This window comes from Helianthus annuus, chromosome 9, assembly GCF_002127325.2.
Source record: "Helianthus annuus cultivar XRQ/B chromosome 9, HanXRQr2.0-SUNRISE, whole genome shotgun sequence".
Classification (NCBI taxonomy): domain Eukaryota; kingdom Viridiplantae; phylum Streptophyta; class Magnoliopsida; order Asterales; family Asteraceae; genus Helianthus; species Helianthus annuus.
Genome location: NC_035441.2, coordinates 112,887,561 through 112,898,952, shown reverse-complemented (window position 1 = coordinate 112,898,952; position 11,392 = coordinate 112,887,561). Strand labels below are relative to the sequence as shown.

The 11,392-nt window shown below is 40.2% G+C and overlaps 1 long non-coding RNA gene across 10 annotated transcripts; it reads right to left on the bottom strand.

Annotated features, from left to right (window-relative positions):
- Nucleotides 1–351: 351 nt before the first annotated feature.
- Nucleotides 352–4,554, bottom strand: LOC110878208. 10 transcript variants are annotated; one of them, XR_004866985.1, is made up of 11 exons: nt 4,343–4,554; nt 4,147–4,258; nt 3,597–3,740; nt 3,324–3,385; nt 3,003–3,202; nt 2,483–2,527; nt 2,158–2,409; nt 1,384–1,504; nt 1,234–1,288; nt 868–1,039; nt 352–662 (listed from the first exon to the last, which is right to left on the bottom strand). It is a non-coding gene; the product is annotated as an uncharacterized LOC110878208 (long non-coding RNA). The 10 variants fall into 10 exon arrangements; XR_004866981.1 differs by having other exon boundaries at nt 2,158–2,232; XR_002557699.2 differs by having other exon boundaries at nt 2,158–2,232; nt 2,319–2,527; nt 3,324–3,740.
- Between the last annotated feature and the right edge of the window lie 6,838 nt (nt 4,555–11,392).

Sequence of the window (11,392 nt, the reverse complement as noted above, 5' to 3'; positions counted from 1 at the left end):
CAGCTCTAAGGCCCACGGCTCAATTATGGTGAAAAAGCCTAATGAATTCCTTTAAGACCCAAACCTATCTTTTGTCGGTTTGTCCCCTTTTCTTACCCTTTCTTAAAAGCCTAATGAATTTTAATAAATTACATGATATAGTTATAAATATAAGAAATATAATTGATGAATTTTAAATTTGAAGAAAACATATGTAAAAGGATTATATGATAAAATCACGAGAGTATTAAACTTTCATAATATAATTTTGAGTAAAACTAGTGTTAAAGCCCGCGCGCGTTGCGCCGCGGGTGCGGCATGCTAAACTGGAGCGTTCTATAAGCCTTGTTAGGTATAAAATAACAAAGATGATTAAAAAGTCGCAACAAATTGAGTATTTCTTATTTAGTTTCACCTAAATAAACCAATGATACTCAATGATATTTCGAGGCTTCCTTTGAATATGTACACCATACAGGTCACTGAGACCAAGTGAACATCAAGTACTCTTTACAAACCAAGCTACATCTATAATTGAAAACATCAAGTACTCTTTACAAACCAAGCTACATCTATGATTGAAAGTCAGTGAACCATTTAGCAGCCTCGCCTCCCTCGTCCAATGCCAAGACAGAACACTTCTAGACCAACACTCCATCAGACCACAAACCTGGTTTTGCCAACTGAACAGTAGCAACAATAGAGCATATAGTTAGTGTATTCTATTCTTCATAATAGAATACACTAAGTTATGTAAGCACTTTAAAAGTGAGTAATCCTAAGTTATGTAATAAGCATTTAAGTACATGAGATTGTAGTTGGCATATACGCAAATAATATATCGACCAAATTTTAAATGCCGTAGTTAAAAACATCGTTAGAACTTACATTGAAATATGTTTGCGCTCTCACCTCTTATATATGGCCTAAGTTGCTCTTGTTATCTCCATGTACACATGCTAACAAACTTTGAGCGATCATCATCTCAAGAGTTATGCTTTCATCTCAACAGTTACGCTTAAAAAGGGTCCATAAGAAGGGGTATTGCAGCGTAAATCGACTTAAGAAAAGGAAAAGAAAAAAAAAACTGTTTAAAGTTCAGGGGTGTTAAATACAATATTCTACCAGTTTCCCTTATTATGTTATTTTATGTAATATGATTATTAGCTTGGGGTAAACTAAAATGAAGATAAATGACTAACCAAAAACCAAATCTTAGTAATGGATTTGAAAAAGACTAAAGAAAGAACCCACCTCAAAAATTGGATCTTTGGTTCTTAATTCTGTGACCAACTGTCATCTCATCTCCCTTTCAATAATATGCACCCAAAATTTTTTAAAAATTATTAAAATTAGGAAAACGAAAATTTATAATCACTCTCATTTAAAGTTTGGTTGACATACCATCATGTTTTTTTGCTGCAATTTTAGCAAATAATACAAATGTTACTAAAAATCCAACTCCTGCTGCCTCTCCCAAGATCCAAGATAATTGCTACTGTCTTTCCTGTATTTGAATCTGTTCCTACAAACCCACATCAAGAAATTACACAAATTTCTAATAAAATGATTTTTATAGCAATTCAAAATATAAAATATCATTTTTTTCACTTGGGTAATGATTTAATGATTCATTTTTACAGCCATTGAGATCTTACTCTACTAAAAATCCAATTACAGATATATTTTTTTAACAACTTTTTTATTTTACCTTGACAATTTTGCTTATTTGGTATTTTTTTAAATAGGCCGGTACCCCGAACCTATTTTTATCACTCTGTTTTGACCCAAATCAAAATTGACTTGTTTTAAGTCGGCCCGTTCTGACTCATTACCTGACCCGACCAGACCTGTTCTGAGCTGAGTTGTCACCCAACCCACCCGTTTTCTGGGCCTAATCAAAATCAGTTGTTTGAATAAAACCCATTTGACTCAACTTATTTTGAGCATAGCCCATTTTGAACCAAACCAAATTGAACTTGCTTTAAGTCGGCCCGTTCTGACTCGTTACCTAACCGGCCTATTTTGAGCATTACCTGTTTTAACCCAAACTAAACTGAACTTGTTTTAAGTCGGCCTGTTCTGACCCGTTACCCGACCCGCCTGTTTTTCCGGGCCTAATTAAAACCAGCTGTTTGAACAGATGAAGATGGGCAAAAATCACTTAATCAGCCATACCTGATGAAGAAGAAGATGGTGAATAATACGAAGAATCTGACGAAGAAGAATACGAAGAATCTGATGAAGATGAAGCTGAAGAAGATGATGATTTCTTAGGGTTAGGTTTCCCAATAGGATAATAACTATAACTCACAAAACACCTATGCAAATATATCTACCTAGAAGTTGAACCCCCACACTCCACTTCAGCCCTCTGCACTGCACATTTCACACACTCCCCACAATCATCACCCCTAAATCCCCTTGACACTGCCCCAACACATACAAAGACTCATAACTTTTAGTATAAAACCTCCCATTCCCATTCCCAACGAAATCTTACCCAAAGAGTTAATGTTTTGGCTCCTTCCATGTCATTTGGCAATCACTGTTCACAAACAACACAGAATGATCTGATCAGCCGATGTTATAAAATAAAAGTGATAAGGCAAGGCCATTTTTATATATCCTAAAGTAGGGATGAGCATTTGGCGCCGGGTACCGGTACCGATCATTTTTGGTACCGGTGCGGCGGTACCGGTACCCGGGGTTCCCGCTTTTTGAGACCAGTAACGGTTCGGCACAGTACCGATAGGTCCGATACCATGCTCATCCCTACTCCAAAAGATGATCCCATTTACCACAAATTACTTTCATACCCAAAATTGATTAACATTAAAAAAGACACCACATAGGCCATAAAAAGAAAATTTAAAACATATGTAAAGTCATGAAAATCAATAACTGCAAAAAGTTTAAGCAATCAAGAAATTTGACAATATGCCAAGAGTAGAACTTCTAAACTTCGACTTCTATAACAAACACAAATATATTGGATAAAAAATAAAATCAAAAGTTTTTACCTTTAATATGGTAATCACGACAAAGCATATTCCCAGATGAAGTCTTCTCGCAGCCTCGTGTAGCTAAAACTGCAAGCACCTCGTCATCATCTTTGAGCATCATGCGTTTCGGTTATCTAGGGTGAAATTACTTGATCCCCTTCATCTCCCAAAGCAAGTCCTCTCAATTAAGTACACTTTAAGTTATTTAGCAATTCAATCTGAAAGTAACACACCTGGCTCAAATTTAAAACGATTCAAGCAAGAAACTAAACCTATTGCAGATTCTGAAACCAAACAATGTTGATAATATATCAAATAGAAAAGGATCAAATTCATGACCTGCAACAACGATGTAGGGTTCAACAGCTTCGGGCACTGATGAGACAGTTAAAGGAAGATTACTGCAATTCAACATCAAAAGAAGCAGTACAGATCTAAATAAACCCTAAATAAACACAAATTGATTGAAAAGAAACCTGTGTAACTATTTATGACATCGACAAATGCTTTTTTAATCATATCTATTTATTATTTCGTCAAGTTGCTGAAACAACATACACAGTGATGAAGTGAATGACAAAAAAGAAACATGGACATGTAAGATGGACTTACAATGGGATAAGGGGCAGCGTCTTGCTTGCTCATGGTCCTTAGGACACCTGTTCCTATACTCACAACCATCTTAGAGGCCCATTTTGGATAGGCTCTAGCCGGCGCCCCAAGTTCATACTCCACTCGCCCATATTCCTTCTGAATCTGTCAAAATTTAGCTTGGTTATGCTAGTAGCTAGAGGTAGTGATTCTGACCCTTTAATGTAAAATGTACATGAATATATAATAATTAATAAGCATACATTTTATAGCAACTCCAATTAGTAGTGGCAATTTTAACCAATTTCTTATAAATGGGTTGATTTAAGTTATGTTTTCTTGCTAAAAGTTCAAACAGGTAAAATAGTTATGTTCCTTCTCAAACATGTACAATAAATAATAGTATTAGCTTGAAAGGAATCGCGTCGAAAGTCAGACAAAGTGTATCTTATAACATATAACCTACTAAATGTTTATATGGGTAAAAATCTTGTAAACATTAATTCATATTGTTCATAATCTCATACCCATCTCAAATCCTACATTCAAGCTAATATATTTATAATCGAACCTGAATCACATGTTGCAAAAACTCTTCATGATGCTTGAGACCATAAGGTTCGACCAACTACCCGTTCCATCACCGGCGATTGAACCAGTGCCGCCATGACTTTCGGTCACCACTGCATTTATATGTTATTATGTTATATAAGAAGTTATAAGTTACTAAGTTTATTTTGTGAAAGAAAAAGCCAAAAAAGATGTACCCAGTTGCGATTAAGGAGCAGATTATTGTGTTGGAACGTTAGATCTTGATGAACTTTATCAGAAGAAGTGATTATTTCCATATTTCTGTAGCGGATACCGACACTTACCCCGATCTCCGCAACCACCTCCCGATCTTGCACCATCATCGGCTTCAGAACCATTGTAGAAGATAGCACCGATTTCTCTCTGCCACCTCTATATAAAATTGTGGGTGAAGAAGAACCAAATTTAAAAACCTAAACCCATGGTAAAGCAAAACAGGTGAAGTAGAGGACACGTATAAGGACACACGTCAAAACTTGAGCCTTACTTTCCATATACAAAACATTATGCAGTAGGTACAACCAGTAATGCACTACAATGTTTTAAATTAATAATATATAAATGTGAAAATGATACCTGAGTTTAAGTCATTTTTACCATTTTAGTTTAAAAATGAAACATTTTTAATCTGGATTCCTGATGTTTCAATTTTGATGTAAATTTTCATCCAACAGACAAACTGGGTCCAAAATTTTTTGTTAACCTCCACCTTTTTTTGTTGCCTTCATCATTTTAATAAGATAATTGAAGGGATAAAAAGACAATTCTACCCTTCATTAAAATGAGGAAGACGACAAAAAAGGTGGAGGTTAACAGAAAATTATGACCCAGTTTGCCTTTTGGATGAAAATGGCATCAAGATTAAAACCTCAGGGACCCAAATTCAAAAGGTTTCATTTTTGGATTAAAGTGTCAAAAAACGACCATTATAGCATTTTACTCTAAAATTTTTATTCTATTTACCTTCGTAATAATACAATTCTATGAAATTATTCATATTATCGAATTCCCATTGGAATCTCTATTACCATCTTTAGGGTAAATTACAAGTTTTATCCTTTATATTTATACAAAATTTCAGGCGGTGTCATTTGACGTAAAACTTGACAAGTTTTGTACTTAACGTTTCAAAATCTTATAAGTTACGTCCTTTAGCCCCAACCCAGTTAGATTTTTTGGTTAAATCTGGTTATTCATGAATATTTTAACCTTTTTACCCATTTATTAATAAAAAACAAATTAAAAAACATAATTTTTACATATATAAATATATATTAATAAAAAGAAAATCAATTTTTTTTTATTTTTCTCATCTCTCTATCCAACTTTCCAACATCCACCCCACACTTGCCGCCACCCACCCACCCACCCAACCACCACCACCATACATACACCTCTGAAACAGGCCACCATTCAACAACCATCCTTCATCGCACCCCCATCGCCACCAACACAAACAAGTGCAAACCCAATCTGTGTAAACCAGAAGTCTGTTGCCCTCAACCGACCTATGACCACTTCCATATCTCTGTCGCACTAAGCCTGCTAAGATCTGGTATTCTGGTTCTAAACCCTAAGTAAACCCTGAAAACTAGAGAGCTCATATGGATATGGATATAGAAACTGGAATTTTTGAGAGCTCATATGCATTAAACAGTAACAAATATAATCTCATTACCACAAAATCACTTTCTGACTAAACAAATTCAAAGCATTAACTCAAACACATTTATATCTATGAAGACCTTTTAGACCACCATCCATGTCAAATGCCAATATCCAGCAAGCAATCTGGACACCAATAGCTAACACTGCATGACGACGGGCCTCGTTGGTGGCCTAAAAAAAAACCGTCTTAGGCTTCTGTCGTCTGGGCCCATAAGCAAGACCAATCCTAATATTCCCTCTCAAAGGATACAATGATAGAAAGAGCGGGAAAACTAAAGAGGATCCAAAGCTCTGCAACGTATTTAATGCACGACGGAAAGAGAGAAAAGGTCACCGCCGGAATAGGTATTCGCAGCTGGCTTCATTAAATGACGCCAGAATCCAACCGTTGGGGCTCAGACACGTGTCTGAGTCTCCCAAGGTCTCCAAGAGTCCGTTAGATGGTCACGATGGTGTATCGAAGGAAGATAAGTTGCCCTTGTTATATAAGGAATGTAAACTAACTCGATAAAGGGACACATAAAATCCTCTCTCATTGAATACGCTGCTACCTCATTTATTCCGACAACCTCGGATAGCATTTACTCTCCCATATTTATTTATATACACTAGAATTCACACCAAGGAGAATATTGCGACGACAACACCCGTCGGAATAGACTTCTCATTATCTCCGGCAAGTTTACTTACTCTCACGCCGGAGCTTGGTCACGGATTCCCCTTCTGGGCCCTCAGTGACGAGGCTAATGGTTTTCTTTCTTGTAGGACAGAAGGGCAGGACTCTTACAACGTCAACGAGACTCTTTGACCGTCATCAGTGACCAGAGGGCTCGACATTGGCGCCATCCGTGGGACTTTGATCCGTTTGGTAATCCCACTTAGAACCTTAAACGTTGTAAGAGGTCGCTACCCGTCAGAGACGACATGGCTACAACGCCATCTCCAAGCGCTCTGATCACAAAAACGGTGCAGGACACTAACGATGTGGTTACGGTAGAAGATATCACACACGAAGAAGAAACCGAGAACAGCGTGGAAGCATCAGAAAAGAGAAACACAATCACACCTGATTTCGTAGCCATGCACAAGAACGAGCTTAAGAAACAGCTTGAAGATCTGGAAAGGCAAGAGAAGCTAGAAAGTCTTAAAGCTAGGCTTTCCTTCGATACACCATCCAGCAAAGGAGATGCTAGCCCATAAGGAAAAGGTAGCAACCCTGACCCCTTAGAAGCCTTCATCACAGCCCTGAGGCAAATGACACCGGAAGAAAGGAAGGAGGTGATAAAAGGAAAAGGGCAGAAAGGAAAGGAGAAGGAAAACCAGGATGATGGCGGGTTGAACCAACCTTACTTACGCAGGGATCTAGCCGAGGTCTCAAAGTTCACCAGGAGTATAGCCGAGGCACCTATTCCCCCGAAGCTTAAGCTACCGATGAATTTCGACAGATATGATGGTACTAAAGACCCGGAAGACCATCTACATGCCTTTAAGGGTGCAGGACAGGTAGGGTGATGGCGATGCCAACCTGGTGTCATATGTTTGCTTAGACACTGATGGAGGGAGCCAGGCTCTGGTTTGATAGCCTCCCTGTCGGGAGCATAGACAGTTACGAGGAACTGAGTGAAAAGTTCCTGAGAAACTTCAGCCAACAAAGAAAAGTGATCAAGAACCCTAATGAGATCTTGCATATATGACAACGGGACAACGAGTGAGTAGACCAATACATGGAAAGGTTTGTCAAAGAAAGCATAAATATCAAAGGCGTCCCTGAAGTAATGAAGATTAGCAGCTTCATCAATGGGTTAAAACACACCTAGCTGTGTGAGAAGTTAGGAGAAGAGTTCCCAGCCAAATTTGACAACCTCATGGATCGAGTCAGAGCTTTTGTCAGAGGAAAAGATACTGTCAGCAAAGCTAAGGAAATGGATGCTCCGCCCCGGAGAGCCAATCTCACAACAAAACCTCAGGAGAAAGGTACCCCCTATTTTCAGAAACCTACTTTCGATAAGATATAGCATGACAGGGGAATGCCAATGTACTCCCCCTATAGACCCCGAGGTAGAGGACTAGCACCTTACTCTGACAGCTTCACCCCCTCACCAAAACCCCAAGTGAGATACTGGCTACAAAGAGAGTCAAAAGCTCTTTCCCTAAGCCTCCCCCAATTAAACCAGGACCAAAAGCCCAGCCAAATGAATATTGTGATTTTCATAAGGGTTTTGGCCACAAAACCGGCGATTGCATGTACTTGAAAAGAGAAATAGAAGCAGCGGTGAAAATGGGCAAACTGGCACATTTGGTCAAAGAAATCAAGGAGGGATGGGAAAGAAAAGGAAGGGACACAAAAGGAGGGGAACCAGAGAAGGAATATGTCGATATGATTAGGAGGAGGGATGAATACGACCCCACCAGAAGCGTCAAGGCCAGAGTATTGGGCCCCCCGGACTGCATGAGGGCCCCCATACTAATGCCACATTTAGAAGACCATGAGGAGTAAAGGCTCCCCCTCAACATCTCATCGATCATAGCCGACCACAAGGTGGCCCGGATACATGTGGATGGAGGGAGCAGAGTAGAGGTGATCTATGAGCATTGCTTCCTAAGTTTTGATAGAGATGTGAGGGACAGGTTGGAGGAGGATTCAATCCCCCTGGTGGGTTTCAATAATAGTGTAACCCACCCCCGTGGGAAGATCAGGCTTCCATTCACGATTGGGGTGGGAGACTAGGTCCGGACCATAGAACTCACCTTCACCGTTGTCCGAGCACCCTCCAAGTACAATGCTATCTTAGGCAGACCAGGTATTGGGGATCTATAGGCCCAGGCCTCAACCCCCCACAGAGCGTTGGTGTTTCAGACTCTCAAGGGGCTAGCCTGGGTAAAGTCCTCATACGAGGTGGTGTCTTCAGTCTCAGAAGGAGAAGTGGGAAAGAGCCCCCGAGAAAAAGGAATCGAAGAATGGGCGCTCTGTGACAGGTTTCCGGAGCAAATGGTGAAAGTGGGAAGCCACCTCAGTGATAAATGCAAGAGTGCACTCAAGAAACTACTCCTCCTTAACATAGATGTTTTTGCGTTCCAACATGGGGATATGACTGGAATCCCAAGGAGCCTAACTGAGCATAGACTCAACACCCACAGTTGGATACGGCCAGTCAAGCAAAAGAAACGGAGTATGGGGCCAAGCAAAAGAAGGGCCTCGTGTGAAGAAACGAGGAAGCTACTCAGGGCTGGGATAGTAAGAGAAGTCAGATACCCCTCCTGGATTGCCAACCCAGTAATGGTCAAAAAGAAGAATGGAGGGTGGAGGATGAGTGTAGACTACAAGATTTAAACAAGGTGTGCCCCAAGGACTGTTACCCTCTTCCGGAGATAGACGCTCAGGTAGATTCCCTAGCGCAATACCCGTTGAAGTGTTTTCTCGACGCATACAAGGGGTACCACCAGATTCAAATGTCATTAGATGATGAGGAGAAAACCGCGTTCGTGACGGATGAAGGCACCTTTTGTTTAGAGAGCAACGAGGAAGAAATCTGGAGGTGTACGTTGACGATATCGTCATAAAAAGCCTCACAGAGATGGCCATGCTGGATGACATAGCCGAAACCATCCGGACCATGCAGGAAGTGAATATGAAACTAAACCCCGGGAAGTGCTACTTCGGAATAGAAGAAGGGAAGTTTTTGGGGGTAGTCGTCACCAAGGGAGGAATCAAGGCAAACCCTGAAAAGACCCAAGCAGTGGCTGAAATGCGGTCCCCCAGATCTGTCACACCCCCAAAATCCACACGCGGAGTATCACCGCTTGGGAGCGTGACTGACCAGGATCAAGCCACCAATCATATTGAACATGTAATTAATATATAAAGTAAATGCCATTCAATCACCAATATGAAAGGTGTTCAAAACATAAGTATGTTATCATTGTTTAGCGGAAGCGTATAAATAAAAACCCATCATAATAAAGTATCAAATGTCATAAGTGTTTAACAAGACAATCACGATCCAAGCCCACAACGACTAGCTCCTCCCTGTGCAAGCTCCATGTATCTAACGACCTGCAAGGCATGTAACAGAGGATCAACAACTAGTTGAGCGAGTTCACAGGAAGTAAATGCGTAACAGTAAGTTCATTTGTAACATGTGGCTCCACTGGGCCGATAGTACGTTCTATTGGTGGGGGCTTCCCATGTTGTATATCCACTAGACTATTCGTAACCATAAGTGTTCTTCACAACCGAGAACAGTAGTACGTACAAGTTTTACGTAGGTATTACGTAAGTATCCTTCACAACCGAGGATAGTGGGAAGTATAAGTATACGTATATTGTAAGTATGTGTCCTGCACAACCGAGGACAGTGAGTAGCATAAGTATGTGTCCTGCACAACCGAGGACAGTGAGTAGCATAAGTATGTGTCCTGCACAACCGAGGACAGTGAGTAGCATAAGTATGTGTCCTGCACAACTGAGGATAGTGGTATGGTAGTCTAGTATTATTGTCAGTACGAATCTATAAAACCTTATTCCTTCAATCCCATTCCCAAGCCCTGGGAATCCCATGCCTTAGTAAGAGTGTGAACTCACCTTGGTTTGCTCGGTATGCTATGCTCTAGGGTTTATCAAATGTCTAAGTCCGTTACTCACGACCTAAGGTATATTGCACATAAATCCAAGATAAGTGTTGACGTTCAATTAGGGTTTACAGGTTCTTGACGGTCAAACAGTAACTTACAGTATCATATCACACATTAGTATGCAGTATTATTCAGTAACATGTAGCATCATGACAGACAGTATCACATAATCGCATACAGTCATATACAGAGTCATGCAGTAAGCGTACGGTGACGTAAAATGCCTTATCGTGCCATATAGTGACAGACAGTGCCATACAGGGTTTTGAATTCAACTTTGTAAACATCGTAAGTAGCTCAGACTACAATGGCATCAACAAAAGTCATACTGAGTATCATTGCCAGGAAATTCGGACTAGTGTATGTCTTACAAGATAGTCGGACAATACTTAACCACTTAAAACTCAAACAACACTGTTTAAATCAAAACTCAGACAACGACACACCCCCTTGTGAAACTCGGACATATGGGGGGGGGTGAGGGTCAAAAGTCGGACCAAGGGAAGTGGGTTTAAAGCTCGGATAGCATGAGTGAGGGGTAAAAGGTCGGACATGGAGGGAGTGGCCAAGAAACTCGGACCAACTCACACCCCTAAGACAAACTCGGACCTCCCCCTTGTCTAATAAAACTCGGACATCCCCTATCATGCACAAAAGTCGGACCAAGGGTTACATATAAAACTCGGATTACATGTGATAACAAAACTCAGACCTATGCCTTGTAGAAAGCTCGGACATCACTTAGGGTTATGAAACTCGGACCCTTAGACATTCAAAAGGTCGGACAAGAGCTTATGCTTAAAACTCAGACAATATATTCATGTGATAAATAACTCGGATCAAGCAACAATTCATGAAACTCAGACAAGCATATACATTCACAAAGCTCTGAGGAATGTTTAGGGTTACAAAACTCTGACAATATC